The sequence below is a fragment of the Gossypium arboreum genome, chromosome 3, assembly GCF_025698485.1.
Source record: "Gossypium arboreum isolate Shixiya-1 chromosome 3, ASM2569848v2, whole genome shotgun sequence".
NCBI lineage: Eukaryota > Viridiplantae > Streptophyta > Magnoliopsida > Malvales > Malvaceae > Gossypium > Gossypium arboreum.
Genome location: NC_069072.1, coordinates 69,954,738 through 69,975,065, shown reverse-complemented (window position 1 = coordinate 69,975,065; position 20,328 = coordinate 69,954,738). Strand labels below are relative to the sequence as shown.

Here is a 20,328-nt window from a genome sequence, read left to right as displayed (position 1 = left end):
TGATAACCCAGAAATAGCAGAGTTCTGGTTGGAAAATATCATTAGGGTATTTGATGAGCTATCGTGCATGCCTGAGGAGTGCGTGAAATACACAGTGTTATTCCTACGAGACTCGGCCTACCAATGGTGGAATATCCTCGTGTCTATTGTACCGAAAGAGAGGATAACTTGGGAATTCTTCCAGGAAGAGTTCCGGAAAAAGTACATTAGCTAAAGGTTTATAGACCAGAAAAGGAAAGAATTTTTAGAGCTAAAGCAAGGCAATATAACAGTTATAGAATATGAACTCGAGTTCGTGAAGCTCAGCAAATATATGTAAAAATGTGTATTTACAGAGGCCATCATGTGTAAGAGGTTTGAAGATGGTCTGAATGAAAACGTTCATTTATTAGTTGGTATTCTAGAGTTGAGGGAGTTTGCAATGCTGGTTGAAAGAGCTTGCAAGGTCAAGGAGTTCGCCAAATAGAAGAGGAAAGCAGATATCGAGTCCCGAGACTCAAGGAAAAGACAGATGGGGAGGTCATAGTAGACCTCATCTAAGAGATCGAGAGAGTTTCCTACTCAATCAAACACGTCAGTGGGGTTCTCGAACAAGAGCAAGAATAAGCAGTATGTGGTCACAAAAGCCCAAACTACTTCTATTGCGAGTGTTGGTGTGCTCGCCCGAATAGACCAGAATGTTCGCAGTGCGGTAGACTTCATTTCGATGAATGCCTAGGAAATGAAAGAGGATGTTTTAAATGTGGGTCGTTGGACCATTTTATTCGTAGCTGTCCCAAGATGGTCGAAAAAAATAAGAATCAAAGCGTGAGATCGGGTAGCGCTCCTTCAAGAGATAGACTACATAAGAACTCAGGGAGTGGAGTTAGCAGTAGAGGTACACCTAGAGATGCTGCTGTGAGGTCCGAGGGCAAAGCGCCTGCAACGACGTATGCTATACATGCCCGTGAAGAGGCAGAGTCTCCCGATGTGATCACGAGCGCCTTTTCTATCCATGATATACCTGTTGTTGCTTTAATTGATCCGGGGTCTACCCACTCTTATATTTGTATAGAATTGATACCCCGTATGAACATGCTAGTAGAGTCCACTAAATTTGTGGTAAAAGTGTCCAACCCTTTAGGTAGACATGTGCTAGTTGACCAAGTGTGTAAAAATTGTCCTTTGACAATTAGAGGTCATTGTTTTCCTGCTAACTTGATGTTATTTCCATTTAATGAATTCGATGTAATTCTTGGGATGGATTGGTTGACTTTGCATAGAGCTGTAGTAGACTGTAGGAGAAAAGCTATTGAGTTGAAGTGTGAAAGCGGGGATGTTCTTCGAGTTGAATCAGGTAGAACAGATAACTTGCCTATAGTGATATCAACTTCGTCAGTAGTGAGATATTTGAGAAAAGGATATGAGGCTTATCTCGCTTTTGAACTAAATACTCAAGCGTCTGAGACGAAGATTGAATCAGTACTAGTAGTTTGCTAGTTTACAGATATGTTTCCGGAAGAATTACCCGGATTACCTCCCGTGAGGGAAGTTGAATTTGGAATGAGTTAGTCCCTGGTACGACACCCAACTCGATTGCTCCGTATAGGATGGCTCCTACGAAGTTGAAGGGTTTAAAAGTTAAACTACAAGAGTTAACTGACAAGGGTTTTGCAAGACTGAGTTTTTCTCCGTGAGGTGCCCCAGTGCTATTTGTAAAGAAAAAGGATGGGTCGATGAGATTGTGCATAGACTACCGACAGCTAAACAAGGTGACTGTTGAAGGGAACCAACGTGTTTTCGATCATGATTTTTTCGATCAGTTGAAAGGAATCACCGTGTTTTCTAAGATTGACTTAAGATCTGCCTACTACCAACTAAGGGTTAAGGAACAAGATGTACCAAAAACCGCATTTCGAAGGAGGTATGGGCACTACGAGTTTCTTATTATGCCCTTCAGTTTAAAAAATGCCCCTGCGGTATTTATGGATTTGATAAACCGCATTTTTCAACTGTATTTGGATAAGTTCATGGTGGTCTTTATCGATGATATATTGATTTACTCACGTGATGAGAATGAACACGCAGAGCATCTGAGAACGGTTTACAAACCTTGAGAGATAAGAAGCTATATGCCAAGTTCAGTAAGAGTGAATTTTGGCTTTAAGAGGTCAGATTCTTGGTACATATCATGTCGGGAGATGGGATTAGAGTTGACCCAAGCAAGATCTCGGCTATTGTTGAGTGGAAACTGTCAAGGAATGTGACAGAAGTTCGAAGCTTTTTGGGTTTAGCTGGGTACTTCAGGAGATTCGTGAATGGATTCTCTATGATAGCTACTCCGATGATAAAGTTGCTACAAAAGGATGTCAAGTTTGAATGGACAGAGAAGTGCCGACAGAGTTTTGAGAAACTAAAGGCTTTATTCACTGAAGCCCCAATTTTAGTGCAACCGGAGCCTAGAAAAGATTTTGTGGTATATAGTGATGCATCCTTGAATGGGTTAGGGTGTGTGCTCATGCAATAAGGCAAGGTAATAGCCTATGCCTTGAGACAGCTAAAGCCACACGAGAAGAATTACTCGACCCACGATTTGGAGCTAGCAGTCATCGTGTTCGCATTAAATATTTGGAGACACCATTTGTATGGTGAGAAATACCAGGTGTTCACCGACCATAAAAGGCTAAAATGTCTAATAACTCAAAAGGAGTTGAACTTACAGCAACGTCGATGGTTAAAGCTGATAAAAGACTATGAGTTGATAATAGACTATCACCCGGGGAAGGCGAATGTAGTCACTAGCGCTTTGAGTAGAAAGTCATTGTTCGCCTTGAGGGCTATGAATGCTTAGTTGGCCTGTCTAGTGATGGTTCAGTACTGGAAGAGTTGAGAGCTAGACCGATGTTCCTGCGAGAGATTTGTGAAGCTCAAAAAGGTGATAAGGAATTGCAAGCTAATAAGGCTTAGTGTGAAACAGGAAATGAATTAGAGTTTAGTATTAGTACCGACGGTTGCATGATGTTCTGAGACAAAATTTGTGTACCCAAAGACAGTGAGCTTATTCAGAAGATTTTACGAGAGGCACATAGTAGTTGTTTGTCTATCCCTCCGGGTAGTGTGAAAATGTATAACGACTTGAAGAAAATGTACTGGTGGTCGGGGATAAAGAGAGACATTTCTGAGTTTGTTTCTAAGTGTCTAGTTTGTCAACAAGTGAAGCCTGAACACCAAGTACCTTCGGGATTACTGGAAACACAAAAATTTACACACTTTTTCATACCCTTTTTAACTTAAATTCATGCGAATTCGGTTAAATTCTTGGGGAAAAATAATTATTTTTTATAAAATAATTAAAGTGCACTTAAAATATGAACATGTTGAAATTTATTTAATTTTATAATTATTTTTGATTAATTTTGGTTATTTTCGACATATTTGCACAAAGGGCGACAAATGGCTTGGCAGACACTGCAAGAAGCACAAAACTGAGAAGCAATTTGAAGTATCAAGGTGAATTAATTTCTAGCCTAAGACGGTCCAACTATGTGTATTAATTCATAATATAATTAATTTTAATTTATAACCAATTTAATTTGGGCTACATAAATTATTATTAATTAATTATGGAAAAAGTGGTCCAATTGAACCAAACCGATTGAACTGAACTGGCCAATGATTGGGCAGCCCAAAATCGTCAAAATGCTAACCCAAATCAGCTTATTATCTGATTAATTAAGCTTGCAAAGAATCTCTTGAAGACTTGTCAAAGTTGCATCCAAGCCCCTCCACAATTGATGGCTTTGAAGATTTGCCCCAAGCCAAATTTAGCAAAGTTGAAGCCATTAACTTTGCCACATAGATTTCTGACCAAGGGGTGGGTCTTTGACAGCTATTTTTAGCAAATTTTATTTTCCACATTCAGCTATAAAAACCCCCTTGTTTGATCATTCAAGACACACCTCAATTCATTCACATCTCTTCTCTCCTCTCTCACTTTCTCCTCTCATTTTTTCATTTCAAGTCCCTTGCTCTTGTGCCGATTTCTACCCTTGGGAAAGGGTTATTCTTTAGCCATTTTCAAGCAACATTGAAGTGTTCATAGCAGCCTTGATCGACGAGGACAACAAATAACGAATATGGAGCAACCTAGTCAAGCCACGAAAAAACACCGGATTTGATTCTTGTTCCCTATCTCTTTAATTTTTGTTGTTGTTATGATGAACATATTTTATGAATATTTATGTTGTTGGAATGGTTAATTTAATCAACTTAGCTTGAATTTAATTCGTGTTGGTTTGATTGCATTTCATCTGCTTAAATTATTAAAATCATGTTTATGCTATCATAGGCCTCGGTAAAATGCTTGACTAAGTAAAATCATGCCTAAGTTATTCTTGCATTACAATTGTGAGGTAGCTAATGAATTAATTACTTAAACGGATTGAAATTGTAATTAATGGATGCAATATTTAATCAGTGCATGTTTACTCTTCTAAGGTAGCTAAAGTTTAAATTAGCAATGTATCTAGCGATACACTTACCTTGCATAACTTGCAAGATTATTGTGATTAAAATGTTTCAAGGTAGGGATACCTTATTACCTCACATAGTCTTTTATGTGCTTATTATATTTAATTAATAGTTTGAAATGACATAGGGATATGTAAGAGATTACTTCAATTTAATGAGTATGTAAGTGCCATAACATGTTTGCTTATTAAAATTTGTTTAATCGTTTGAATTAACATAGGGATATGTTAAGAGATGAATGGATTTGTGTAGGTGAATATGTTCATAAGTTATCAAATTACCGAGCTATCATGAATTTATTCGTAATAGCATAAGCATGAGCTTAATAATTCTAAGTTAAAGAAATGTAATTAAATTAACACAGTTATGTCATCTTGATTAAATCATAATTTGAAATCGTGCATTTGAGATTTATTTCTTTAGTTTACTTAGTTTAAAATCTTAGTTTTTAATTACTCTCTCCAAACAAAATATTTTTCTTCACCAAAGTGTTTTAAATAGCATTCATAAACAATCCTTTTCACAGTCCCTGTGGGTCGATAACTCAAAATTTACTTGTCACTTTATTACTTGTTGCGATTTTGTACATTGCACATTTCCGTCATTTCAAGTTTTTGGCACCGTTGCCGGGAACTGTTTTAAAAGTCATTATTTGTGAATTTGTTAATTTTACATTTTGGCTTATTTTTCTTGTTTAACTTTTAATTTAATTAATTTTTCTATGATTATTTCAGGTGTTTATGAGTATTGACCAAATTATTGACCTGCTCCCTGTAGACGCTAAGATTGAACGAACTTTCTGACAGCAAAGAAGACAAGCAAATCAGAGAAGGACGGAAGAGATGAACTTCAAAAATTTGATCTAAGGAAATGGAGCAAATCTTGCTCAAAATCCTATCCTTATTGCTGATGATAGGGATAAAGCTTTAAGACAGTATGTCATGATAGTATTTAATGATCTTAATTTGGGTATTAGGAGACCCAAAATTCAGGCACAATAGTTTGAGCTAAAGCCAATCATGTTCCAGTTGCTTCAGACAGTGGGCCAATTCAGTGGAATGCCTACCGAAGATCCTCACCTACACTCAAGACAGTTTATGGGGGTGAGCGATTCTTTCAAGTTAGCCGGAGTACCTAGAGATGAATTATGATTGAAGTTGTTCCCATATTCACTGAGGGACAGAGCTCGAGCCTGGTTGAACTCATTGCCCCCAAACTCAATTTCCACATGGCAAAAGTTAGCAGAAAGATTCCTTATAAAGTATTTCTCGCCTAGCAAGAATGCTAAGTTGAGGAACGAGATCACTGCCTTCCAACAAATGGATGATGAGTCCTTGTATGAGGCATGGGAAAGATACAAAGAGTTATTACGAAAGTGCCCTCATCATGGAATCTCACATTGCATCCAACTTGATACATTTTATAATGGTCTCAATGCTCAAACAAGGATGGTAATGGACGCTTCTACTAATGGTGCTCTCCTTTCTAAGTCTTATAATGAGGCTTATGAAATCATTGAGAGGATTACCAGTAACAATTACCAATGGCCTACCAATCGAGCAACGTCAAGAAGACGAGTTGCTGGAATACATGAAGTAGACGCTGTTACTTTACTCGCATCTCAGGTATCATCAATTTGAATGTTAAAAAATCTTACTCAATGGGTCTAACAATTTTGTAGCACAGCCACCAACCCAATTTGAAAATATAGCCTGTGTTTATGTGGGGAAGGACATTTGTTCAAAGAATGTCCATCAAACCCAGAATCCATGTACTACATAGGTAACCAGAACCAAAATCAAGGAAGGCAAGGACTGCAATCCAATTTTTATAACCCATCGTGGCAAAATCACCCCAATTATTCTTAGAGTAACTAAGAGGCTGGAACTAGTAACACTTACGCCCAACCTAGACCAACCCAGCCTCCTAGTTTTCCCCAACAAGTTTAGAAACCAACCCAAGCTGAACCATCCAATAGCTTAGAAAATCTATTGAAGGCATACATGGCCAAGAATAACGCCTTAATCTAAAGCCAAGCAGCTACATTGAAAAACCTAGAAAACCAAATGGGCTGGCTTGCAAATGAACTTAAGAACCAACCACCAGGTGCTTTACCTAGTGATACGGAGAATCTAAGGAATCCGGGGAAGGAGAATTGCAAAGCATTGACATTGAGGAGTGGAAAGGCAGTAGAGCCCAACACCATCGAAGCTGAAAAAGAGCAAGCTGACGCTCAAGATTCAGAGGAAGTTCAACCGAGTGTTAAAATTCTAGTTTCATAAGAACCAGAATCTGCAAAACCCAATAAGGTAATTTCAGAACCAGCTAATTCTGATCAACTAACAACTCCGTTAGATGCAGAATTGCCACAAAAGACGAATCAACTAGTTCCAGTAAAGAAACCACCACTACCCTACCCTCAAAGACTTCAAAAGCAGAAGTAGGAGATTCAATTCAAAAAGTTCCTAGATGTACTCAAACAACTTCATATCAACATCCCATTGGTTGAAGCACTTGAGCAAATGTCGAACTACGTCAAATTCCTGAAGGATATCCTGTCCAAAAAATAAAGACTTGGAGAATTTGAGACGATAGCTCTGACGAAGGAATACAGTGCATATCTTCAAGACAAATTACCCCCAAAGTTGAAAGATCCTAAATGTTTTACCATACCTTGAAACATTGGAGCAACGTATTGTGGTACGGCATTATGTGACTTAGGTGCGAGTATTAACTTGATGCCTATGTCAATATTTGGGAAGTTGGGGATAGGTGAAGTTAGACCAACTACGGTTACACTTCAATTAGCAGATCAATCTTTAACACATGTAGGAGGAAAAATCGAGGATGTATTGGTACGTGTAGATAAATTTATCTTCCCCGTTGATTTTGTTATCCTAGACTTTGAAGCAGACAAAGAAGTGCCAATTATCTTAGGAAGACCATTCTTAGCAATTGGAAGGACCCTTATTGATGTGCAGAAGGGTGAGCTTACTATGCGTGTTCAGGATGATTAGGTAACATTTAACATTTTTAAGTCTATGCGATTTCCCCGACATAATTGATGATTGCTTTGTAGTGTCCGATTTAGAGGATTTAATAATGGAGAAGGAGCTCAACTATGTTGAGGATTCATTGGAACAAATTTTGACATCTGATCCTCCGAATGGTGAAGAGGAGGATGAATACTTAGCGTTGTTAGAAGCTAATCAAAAGGGATTTAATCCGCAATCCCATTTTGAATCTTTGGATTTAGAGAAAAGGGATTATGCCCAACCAAAAGCGTCAATCAAGGAGTTGCCTAAATTGGAACTCAAGGTACTACCTTTATATTTAAAATATGTTTATTTAGGTAACGTTTCTACTTTGCCTATGATTGTTTCAGCAGAATTAACTAGTGAGCAAGAAGAGAAACTCATCCTTGTATTAAAATAATTCAAGAAGGCAATCGGATGGTCCATAGCCGATTTCACAGAATGCCATCCTTGAAGATGGCAAAAAAGAGACGATTGATGGACAATAAAGCCTGAATGCCATCATGAAGGACGTAGTAAAAAAAGAAATCATCAAGTTGTTAGATGCGGGTATAATTTACCCCATCTCAGATAGTTCATGGGTAAGTATGGTCTAGTGCGTGCCAAAGAAAGGAGGTATCACGGTTATTAAAAACAAGAATAACGAGTTGATATCGACTAGAATGGTTACGGGATGGAGAATTTACATCGATTACCGGATGCTAACAAGGCGACTAAGAAAGATCACTTTCCTTTTTCGTTTTTGGACTAGATGCTAGATAGAATCACAGGGCGAGACCACTACTATTTTCTCGATGGATACTCGGGGTATAATCATATTACAGTAGCACCAGAAGATCAACACAAGACAATATTCACCTGCCCGTACGGTACATTTGCATTTAGACGCATGCCATTTGGTTTATGAAATGCTCCTGCTACATTTCAAAGATGTATAATGTCTATTTTTACTGACATGGTTGAGAAGTATTTGGAAGTTTTTATGGATGATTTTTCAATATTTGGAAATACTTATGACGATTGCTTAGCCAATCTATCAAAGGTACTAAGGCGATGCGAATAAACAAACCTAGTACACAACTAGGAAAAGTGTCATTTCATGGTACGAGAAGGTATTGTTCTAGAGCATCGGATAACAAGACATGGAATAGAGGTTGATAATGAAAAGGCAGATGTTATTGAGAAACTCCCACCTCCAACATCTGTAAAGGGTGTTAGGAGCTTTTTGGGCTACGCCGATTTCTATTGAAGATTTATCAAGGACTTCTCCAAAATTGCTAAACGCTTATGCAAATCATTGAAGAAGGACTCGACGTTCAAGTTTGATGACGAATTCTTAAAGGCTTTCAAAGATTTGAAAATTCGATTAGTTACGGCACCCATAATCGTCACATCAAACTGGGATTTGCCATTTGAATTGATGTCTGATGCAAGTGACTTCACGATAGGAGCTGTCATGGGCCAATGAAGGAACAAAGTTTTTCATCCCATCTCCTACGCAAGTCGAACTCTAACAAGAGCTCAATTGAATTATACAGTAACAAAAAAAGAGTTACTTGCTATTGGGTTTGCTTTTGACAAGTTTTGATCTTATCTTATAGGTACCAAAGTGACTGTCTATACGGACCACTCGATAATTAAGTACTTACTTTCTAAGAAAGACGCTAAGCCAAGTTTGATCTAATGGGTCCTTCTACTTCAGGAGTTCGATTTAGAAATTCAAGATCAAAAGGGAGTGGAAAACCAAGTAGCAGATCACTTGTTCAGATTGAAGCCGCAAGAAGAAAACTCTCCTCTTATACCAATTCGAGAGATGTTTCCGGATGAACACATACTGAAGGTAAATCATGTCCATAATACCCTTAGTTTCCTGATATTGCTAACTATTTAGCTTGTGGTTTGATGCCGATTGATAAGACATATCATCAAAGGAAAATGTTTCTTCACGATGTAAAGTACTATTTCTGGGAAGAGTCATATTTGTTTAAAACGTGCGCAGATCAAATGATCAGGAGATGTGTGGCAGAAGATGAAATACAAAAGATTTTATACCATTGTCACTTAGATCCAAGTGGGGGACACTTCGGAGGTACACATACTGCGGACAAAGTATTGCAAGCCAAATTCTTTTGGCCAACATTGTTCGAGGACGCATATGCTTACATAAAGAGTTGTGATCGATGTCAAAGGGTTGGAAATGTCACTAACAGAAATGAGATGCCTCAAACTAATATCATTGAGGTAGAATTGTTTAATGTATGCGGTATTGACTTTCTTGGTCCTTTTCTGTCGTCTTTTGGTCAAAAATACATATTAGTAGCAGTAGACTATATGTCTAAGTGGGTCGAGGCTAAAGCTCATTCGAAAAATGATGCTAGGGTTGTGATGAAGTTTTTGCAGAAATACGTGTTCACAAGGTTTGGAACCCCAAAAGTTATTATCAGTGATGAAGGGTCCTATTTTGTGAATAAATGGTTGAAATGGTTATTATATAAACATGGAGTAAAACACAAGGTCACTACAGCTTACCATCCGCAAACGAATGGGCAAGCTGAACTGGCGAACAAGGAGATCAAAGGCATACCGATGAGATTGGTCCAAAAGATTGGATGATGCTTTATGGGCATACAGAACAACATACAAGACACCTTTAGGGATGTCACCCTATAGGTTGGTCTTTGGGATAGCCTGTCATCTACCCCTAGAGTTAAAGCACAAAGCTTATTGGGCCCTATGAGAACTCAATTGGGATATTAAGCTTGCCAAAGAGAAACGGATGCTCCAACTCAATGAGCTAGAGGAATTCTGAATGTTCTTATATAAAAATGCCAAATTACTTAATGGGAGACTTAAGAAATGGCATGACAAGCACATTCGAGTTCGAGAATTTGAAACAGGTCAGCAAGTCTTGTTATTTAATTCCAAATTAAGTTTCTTTCCAGATAAATTAAAATCACGTTGGTCCGGTCCATTTACGATCCATCGCGTCTATCTATACAGAGTTGTTAAACACCAAAGTAAGGGAGGAAATTTTCAAGTTAATGCTCAGCGTCTAAAACATTACTAGGGAGATAACACTAAACAGAATCAAATTTCGTTCATTTTATCAGATGTTTGAATTTTCTTATTTTCCTTTTTAATAAATGATTTAGGGTATATTTTCAAGATTAGTATGTTTAAATAAATTCTGTCTAAGAGATTGGAACTTAAACGGGACCACTTGTGACCCCTCCAATCTTTCCTGGGAATTTATTTTTACATAATTTTCCGAGAAATTATTCCCTAAATGGAAAAATAAATTTTTGGTTTTTCAAATAAAAAGGTCAATTTTGACCCAAGTTTTAAATTACTCAATTTCAAATTTTCATTAAGTCTAGGGACATAATTGAACTATTTTAAAAATTTTGTTTCTATTTTCGTAAATAATAAAAATTACATGCCTCTTTTTGTAAATATCTTCAAAAGGCTTCTAGAATTAATGTTTTTAATTTAACAAAAAGATGATAATTGTTAATATATAATTATATCCATTATAATATATATTAATTATTATCAACTTTATATAGAGTTAGGATTAGTTTTAATTTTAATCATATTTTATTTTTGTTTTAATAAATTAATAGCAATGATAATTTAATATGCATATATTTAATTATTAATTGTTGTTAATTTTGAGTAGAATTAGAATTACAATATTTTAATTATTAAATTACTCTAAGAATTCTACTCTACTTCCTACTCCATCCATTATAAATTCCACCCATCAGTCTTACTTTCATTCATTCACCATTCACTCCTAAAGCACTAAAAACCCTCAAGTGCTGAATTCCCCTAGCCTAGCAGCCATTAGACCAACAAGCACCTAGCAACCTAGCTCCATCGCACGTCTGCATTGTGCGCCTCATTGCTTCAGCACCAGCTGCTTACACCAGGCCTTCGTCCCGCGCGCTCACGCCCGGTCTGCTCGACAAGGATACCCACATTGCTCACACATCTAGCCTAGCCTGTGTGCGCTGTGCTTGCTCCCAACTCCTGCTACGCGCTGCTGCTTGCTCCCAACTCCTGCTACGTGCTGCTGCCTCGCGCACATGAGCGGCACACCAACATTGCACCAACCCCTTTAGTCGATAACCCCCCAACCCATTCTTATTTGTCGACTTTTGTTTCATAACTATTTTTTAAGAGTTTTTAATTTTTACGAAAAGGTGGTAAGACCGAATTTTCTCTTAAAATTTAATTTTATTCAATTATTTAATTTTTCAATTTATTGAATCATTAATAATTTTTATTAATTAAATTTTTGAGAAAATATTTGTTTCCATCTTATGTTCAGGTTAATCATGCCTACGCCCAAATTGATGAAACATAAAATAAGTTTCATTGTGAAAAAGCCAAAGCAAGATACGAGAGTATTTTCAAAAATCAACAGATGCATCCAGAGAAAGGCTTTACATTGAAAGAGAGCAACTACAAAGATTTTATGGCACGTATTCGTCAAGTTGCTGAAACCCTCAATTGGGAATTGTTTTGTGAGAAAAGGCCTAGTGTGGATGAGGAACTAGTTCGCAAGTTCTATGCAAATTTAACCTCAAGCGAGTTGACAGAAGTTCCAGTTCGCGTAATCAAGGTACCGATAACTTCAAATGCTATTAATGAGCTCTTTGAATTGCCTGATTTCAAAAACGGTGATTACTCTTCCTTGGTGAGCAATATAAAGCCTGAAAATTTGCAAGAAATTCTTGATGAACTTACAGTTCTAGGTTCTAAGTGGATTGTGTCAAAGCAATGAACCCACACTTGTTGAAGAGAATATCTGACACCACTTGCAAAGGTATGGTTCTATTTCATCCATTTCAGCCTTATGCCTAGCTCATATGGGACTACAATTTCATTAGAGCGAATGGTCTTATTATACTCAATCTTAACTGGAAAGACCATTGATGTAGGAAAAATCATCCTGAGAGAGATGTGGAATTGTGTCGTTAGACGTTCTGGCCAGCCTACTTTTCCTTTATGATAACAATTCTATGCTTGAAGGCTAAAATTCTTGCAAACATAAAAAAGACAAGTTATAGCCAGAGCACAATCACAGATTGGGACCTTTACCAAATAGTTGGAGACTCTGTTCTACAGCAGCAAATTGAAGAAAGTGAGGATCCTGAAGAAGAGGAAGAAGATCCCACAGAGATCGAACTAATGCAATCGGCTGAAGTCCCTAATAAAGTAGAACCACTGGAACCAGAAGTTGAACCTGATGATGAAACCTCAACGTTTAGAGCTCAACTGCCTAGCCCAAATCTTCAAGATGAGCTGTCAAAGTTGAGCATATGCAATGGCAGCAACAAGCTTACTGGAGATACTCAAAAATAAGGGATGACTCGATGAGAAGTGCTCTTAAAAAAATTTACAATGATCCATTTATTTTTGTGTCTGAATTTTCAGATTTTATATTTGAACCATAGAGTCCATTATCAAAGAAGGAGCGAAGCAATTCATGCAAAGGCAATAATGATGGAGCAAAAGATGAGTCAAATTTGGAAGGGTCTGCAAATAAATAAAATGGGGGATCTTGACCTTATTTTATTTCTACTCTTAGGTCATTTTAGGAATAGGTTTAATTAGGAATTTTTATTTTCGCAGAATAAGAGAGGAAAATCATAAATAAAATTTGAACAAGTCGCAAATTATTAAGTGTGGCAATAGGTATATACATGTCTAGGATTGGATCTAGAGAGAGCTTGGCACTTAACCAGTCAATTTGACTCCCCTCCTCTTTTCTAGAATCCTACCTGGTGTATAGTATATATTCACTTTACACAATGAGGACATTGTTCATCTTAAGTAAGGCGGACCGAAAAATTTAATTTGAATTATTTCCACTCAAAATAAATTTTTCTTTTAATTATGATTACGATATATTTTGTTCAATGAATTGAAATTTTGTTAAGTATGCTAAATGTTTTAAATAGCATTCATAAATAATCCTTTTCACAGTCCCTGTGGGTAGATAACTCGACATTTACTTGTCACTTTATTACTTGTTGCGATTGTGTACACTTGTACATTTCTATCATTCCAATTACTTCAACCTGTGATGGTTCCCGAGTGGAAATGGGATCGGGTAACCATGGATTTTGTATCGAGATTGCCCTTAACACCAAGGAAAAAGGATTCCGTTTGGGTTGTGGTTGATAGGCTTTCCAAGTAGACACATTTTATACCGGTGCGTATCAATTTCTCCTTTGAGAAATTGGCTGAATTGTATGTTTCTGAGATAGTGAGACTTCATGGAATGCCCTTGTCAATTATTTTGGGTAGAGATCCGAGGTTTACCTCGAGGTTTTAGAAGAAGTTGCAAAGGCATTGGGCACGAAACTGATATTATCAGTCGTAGAGAGTCATCTAGATATTAGAGGATATGTTGCGATGTTGTGTTCTCGAGTTCCAAGGCAGCTGAAAAGTATTTTTCGTTAGTTGAATTCGCCTATAACAATAGTTATTAGTCGAGTTTGAAAATGGCACCTTATGAGGCTTTGTATGGCCGTAAGTGTCGAACGCCTTTATATTGGACGGAACTTAAAGAGAATTCGATTCACGGGGTTGACTTAGTCAGAGAGACTGAAGAAAAGGTTAAGGTGATTCGTGATTGCCTGAGAGCCGCATCGGATAGATAGAAATCCTACGCGAATTTGAAACGAAAAGAGATCGAGTTTCAAGTTAGTAAGAAGGTGTTTTTGAAGGTATCATCGTGGAGAACAGTCCTCAGATTTGGTAGAAAGGGTAAGTTGAGTCCTCATTTCATAGGACCTTATGAGATTACTGAAAAAGTAAGGCCTGTTGCCTACCGGTTGGCTTTGCCCTCAGAGTTGGAAACGATTCACGATGTATTTCATGTGTCCATGTTATGCCGATATAGATCGGATCTTTTGTATGTGATCGCGCCAACTGAGGATGAAATTCAACCGGATATGACTTATGGCGAAGAGCCAGTTAAAATTTTGGCTCGAGAGGTTAAACAGTTGAGGAATAAGAGTATAGTGCTTCTAAAAGTATTATGGCATAGACATGGAGTCAAGGAAGCCACATGGGAACATGAAGAAACCATGAGAGACCAATACCCAAATCTATTCACCGATAAGATTTGTAACACCCCGAGACCGAGACCATCGCCGGTGTCGGACGCGAGGGGTTGACGAGCTAAATCCTCTTAAAGTACCGACCAATTTGGCATTTCCAGACAGGCTGGAAAACTGCGTCACTGTCGCCTTAAAAATCATATCTCGAGTTTCAAAACTCAGAAACTGATTCCGTAAATTTTCCCTGAATTTATACTCATATATCCTTCCATGGATTTATTTCTAGAATTTTTGGTTGGGCCAATTGGTACAGTTTATTAGTTAAAGTCACCCATGTTACAGGGATTGACTGCTCTGACCTTCGCGCGTTACAACTTGAATATCTCTCTGTACAGGGCTTTAATACTGGTGTCGTTTGTTTATAATGAAACTAGACTCAAAATGGAATCTTCAAATATAATACATGACTTATAATTATTTCTGGATAATTTATAGCAAATTTTTAAAGTTGCGACAGGGGACCCAGAAACCGTTCTGGCCCTGTCTCACAATAACTTTAATATCTCTTAACAAGTAACTCCTATGACCGTTTCGTTTCTTCCATATGAAAGTAGACTCATCAAGGTTAATTTACATAACTTATTCACTATTTAATACCATTCCTACAAATTTTGGTGATTTTTCAAAACCACACCACTGCTGCTGCCAGCATCTGTTTTCAAGGTAACCTTTACCTATTTCATGATTTCCACGATTCAATAGGCCCTTTTTGCATACATAGCACAAGTGTGATCATGATTAACCATTCCAATGGCTAATCTTTTCAAAACCATTCCATACCCCATAATGATCATCATACAAACGATTATAGAATCATACTAACAACGTATCCACATGGCTATCCAAGCTTACATAAAACCGAAAGGTACATGACCTTCTACAATAGGGTAGTCCTATACATGCCATTTCAAAGTTCAACCAAAATTATACCCAAAATGGAGGCTTTGATAGTGTAGATGACTTCGACTTTAATGATCCCGAATCCGATCGCTAACGAGCAAAATCTATAAAACAGAGAGCCAAAGCAACGGGGTAAGCATTTTTATGCTTAGTAAGTCTCAAGCAATAAAATCAGCTTTAACCAAGGCATTACATTCACATAGCCAAATGAATCATTTCATTAATACACATTCACATAATCATACTTACTTCACACTTCATCATTGTATACTTTCACAAGATATCAACCAATTCAATAGCTGAAAATTCGTTAGTCGATTGAACGAATGTTACTCAAACATATCGACTTTTCCAATGCACATATAAACATACCTTTTCCTTTGGGCTTTTCGAGCGTACTAATTAAATTTATTACAGCAACCAACGCTCACCTTCAGCCCAAGCTTCTTCGGAATACAACCGGATATAACCACATGCACGAATGCCTTCGGGTCTTAGCCCGGATAGAACGACTTGCACAAATGCCTTTGGGTATTAGCCCGGATTTAACAACTTGCACGAATGCCTTGGTCTTAGCCGGATGTGGTCACTAGCACAATGGCCTTGGTCTTAACCGGATATAATTACTAGCATAAATGTCTTGGGACTTAGCCGGATATCATTCAATTGCTCATGCACACACATACATCAATAATCATTACACATCCATGTTTCATTTTCGTTACTAAGGCTCAAACACAAACATATCACTTGCATAATCGCCTTGGGACTTAGCCCGGTATCATTCAAATACTCATACACACATAAATCAATAATCATTACACATCCATATTTCATTTCACATAATTCGAGTAGGGTCATTTCTTGAGGACTTACCTCGGATGTTGTCGAACAACTTCGACGGCTAATCGATCACTTTTTCCTTCCCTTATCCAATTGTGGCCCTCTAAGCTCTTGAGCTAATTCAAACAAATTCAATTCATTAAAGTCTCGCTTGCTAGCCTTGGCTGAATACACATATCATTGACTCAACATCACATAACTAAGCACTTTAGTAAATTTTCTTTAATTACGCACACATTCGCCTTAGCTCACAACAAGGTAGCCGATTACCTAAGTCAAGAATAGGCATCATTAAGCTTGCCTCTAACCGAATGCATGCACAATAATTCCCCATGTGGCCGATTATACTTAGTCATACTTGCACAAAATCAACAATAAATTGCAAGATTTTCACATCATATGTGTACTAGGCCGATTGTATATGCAAATTTCACAACATTCTTCAACAAATTTCTTCTTTAAACAACATATTTATCACTTTCTTCATAATCAAAATATCATGTGCAATCATATATACACATATAGGTGCAAGGTCAATTTCAAGGTGTCCATAGCCATCCAAAACACAAATTTTTACTAACATGCAAGAAGCATGAACCATGCTCATGAATGCATCATGGCGAATACATCACAATCATGCCCTTTCAACTTCAATCATGGTTAAACAAAAGAAAACTCAATGTCTTACTCAAGATGGCTACAAAGAAATTTCAAGAGTAGAAAATCCATCATTGCATGCATCATTAGCAAGCTTCACATTTAGCATGCAATGGCTTTAACACAATAACAACTATGGCCAAATACCATTCCCATGGCATAACAAGGATTTGAACCATGGCTAACATGAACATCAAGTTAGCAACTAAAACATGCATGAAACTCATAACACAACCTCATACATACCTTACTCTTGATGCAAGTTTAGCCAAATTTCCTTCTAGATCTCTTCTAAACAAAGAAAATGAAGCAAAAATCTCTTCTTCCTCTTAGTATTTTCGGCCAAAAAGGAGAGAACAAGGATGAACAAAATTTTTTTGTTTTCTTTCTTAGTTGCACGGCAATGGGGGGGGCATCCATGCTCATTTTTTTTTTTTGTTCATTTCTTTAATGCTAATTTTTATTTTATTTCTTCATACATAACTCACTAACCAAACATGTTGGAAACATGTTTCCCTTGCCCATCAACACCTACCTTGGCCGGCCACTATGCTTCTTTTGGGGAAATTTGACATGCAAATCCCTTATTTTTGCATGCATGATCAACTAGTCATCCCACATCTTCCCATCATACTTTCAAAGTTTACTACTAGGCCCTTTCTAGTGAAATTCACATTTATAACACTAAATCAAATCATCAAAAATGTCACACACAATTTAACACATATCATAGGCATCAAAATAAATTTTAAATTATTTTTATGCCTCGGTTTTGTGGTCCCGAAACCACATTCCGACTAGGGTCAATTTTGGGTTGTCACAAGATTTTCGATGACGAAAATCTCTAAGGGGGAGAATTGTAATAGCCCCATTTTGGGCTTAGTCAGAATAGTGGCTTCGAGACCACCAATCTAGAGCCAGAGAAATTACTTTATTGTTATTTTGGTGTTATATCCTGATTATAATAGTGCATGAAAATTTTGGTGAATTAATTTTAACATTTGTGAGCTTAATTGCGAAATAGGACTAAATCACATAAACTGCAAAAGTCCTATTTTGATACCTAAAAGTGTCAAATAGATAGAGAACCTAAATTGGGGGTCTTTAAAGTGAAATTAGACCCTTTAGAGAGGCTTGGCCAGCCATGAGACAAGGAATTTAACATTGTCAAATATTAGGTGAAGTTTGGGGACTTATTTGACCAAAAACAAATAAAATAAAAGAAAGATGATATCATCCCTTTTCACCATTTCTTCTCCACCAAAAATTCAGCTATTGTAAGGGTTTGAAAGCTTGAAATTTTCAACAACTTGTAACCCTCTTAGCTAAGTGATTTTGATGGTTTTTCTTGATGATTTTTGTATTTTTAGAACCCTTATAGCATGAGCTTTCAAATGAGGGGACTATTTTGCAAAATGGTTAAAAGTCTAGGGTTTTACCATGAGAGTGTTCGTGTTATTTTCTAAAATTTTATGGAAGAAAATAAATCATGGTTGTGAGTTAAACAATTTTTGTGCTAGGACCTCTCATGAAAACCTTAATAGGACCATTTTGTAAAGTTTGTAAAATAGATAGTAATGTTGTGAAATATTGGGAATTTGGGGTTTTCATAAGAGAGGTAAATGGTCGGTTAGGCTTGGCTAATGAGGAAATTTGATAAAATTGATTTTCGGGCCTAGGGGTAAAATGGTCATTTTGTGAAAGTTTAGGGGAAAAATGGTCAATTTGCTAAAAATGTGAATTTTTGATTGAGTAAATTTATCTAGTGATTAAATGGATGAATTTTTATTATTTTAGATCAAGAAATAGAACATCCGAACCTAGACCGGGGGAAAGCTAAGCAAGTAGACTAAAACTGACTAGTCGCCTACATTTTGTGATTCGAGGTAAGTTGTATGTTAATAATGCAACTATATCTTATGATGTGTAATTGATTTGATATGACATGAATTGTCTTGATTTTGAACATGAGAATACATGTCGAGAAATTTACGTAGTAAAGACTTTCGTTGAATATTTGGAATAGACTTGGATATTTGTACCGTGATAATGGGTGATATGTGTGCTAGTGTAAGACATGTCTAGGACATGCATCGGCCTCAAGATATTTAAGCCAATGTAAGACATGTTTGGGACATGCATTGATATTGAGACGAGAGCTAGTGTAAGACATGTCTGGGACATGCATCGGCCTCGTGATATACAAGCTAGTGTAAGACCTATCTGGGACATGGCGTCAGCTTGTGTCAGTGTAGGACCTATCTGGAACATGGCATCGATAGATGAGAGCCAGTGTAAAACTATGTCTAGGACATGGCGTCAGCATCTTAACCTATGTTAGAGCTATTGAATATCTGGTAGAATTCCAAATGGTTCAACGAAAGATTTATGATTTATATCAAGATGAGAAAAGTTATGATAATGTGATAAGTGGTACAGGTACCTATTCGAAATGTATGAAATGTGGGCTAAATATATGAAATATGAAATGTAATGGATGACAATGAGTAAGTTGTACATAGGTCTATTTATGGTATTCATGAATAAGCTATGAAAGGTTATGAGCATATTGTTTTATAATGATTAGTTGATGTTTATTTTCATTCAACTTACTAATCTTTATGCTTACCCTATTTCCTTTCCATTTTCTTTAGTGATGCCAAGGTAGTTTGAGGATCATCGCTCACGTCGGAGAAGCCAGTCACACTATCATCTGAAACACTCGGTATAGTTAGATCTTTTGTTTTTATTATGGCATGTGTAAGATCTTGACTTTTGAGTTTTATGTCATTGTCAATTGGCCAAATGTGTTGGCTCACTTCAGCATTTGATTCATTTTGTATAAGGCCATGGTAAATGGGTAATATTGAAAGTTATTATATGAATGCAAGATAGTCTTTCATGAATGTGAAATTTTTGGCATAGTTGAATATATGAAATATATATAGACCTTAGCTATGCTTGATGGTTGAGAAATCATGATAAGTTAGACATTTGATATGTTGATTGGTGTTAGATTTTGTTTCATGGTGGCAAAGGGCTTGGTAGATAGCCTTATATCGTCCACACGGGTAGACACACAGGCATGTGTCTAGGTCGTGTGTGACACACGGTTTGCCCCATGGGCATGTTGTTTGGCCGTGTGTCCCCAGCACGTAAAACTTGCAAGTCAGAATGCATGGTAGTAAACACACGGGCAGAGACACGACCGTGTGTCTCAGCCTTGTAGAGGACACGGCCTCTGGCCA

The 20,328-nt window shown here is 37.1% G+C and overlaps 1 non-coding gene across 1 annotated transcript; it reads right to left on the bottom strand.

The window, feature by feature from the left end:
• Positions 1 to 5,795: 5,795 nt before the first annotated feature.
• LOC128290927 (small nucleolar RNA R71) lies at positions 5,796 to 5,902 on the bottom strand. Its single transcript, XR_008280706.1, has one exon. It is a non-coding gene; the product is annotated as a small nucleolar RNA R71 (small nucleolar RNA).
• Between the last annotated feature and the right edge of the window lie 14,426 nt (positions 5,903 to 20,328).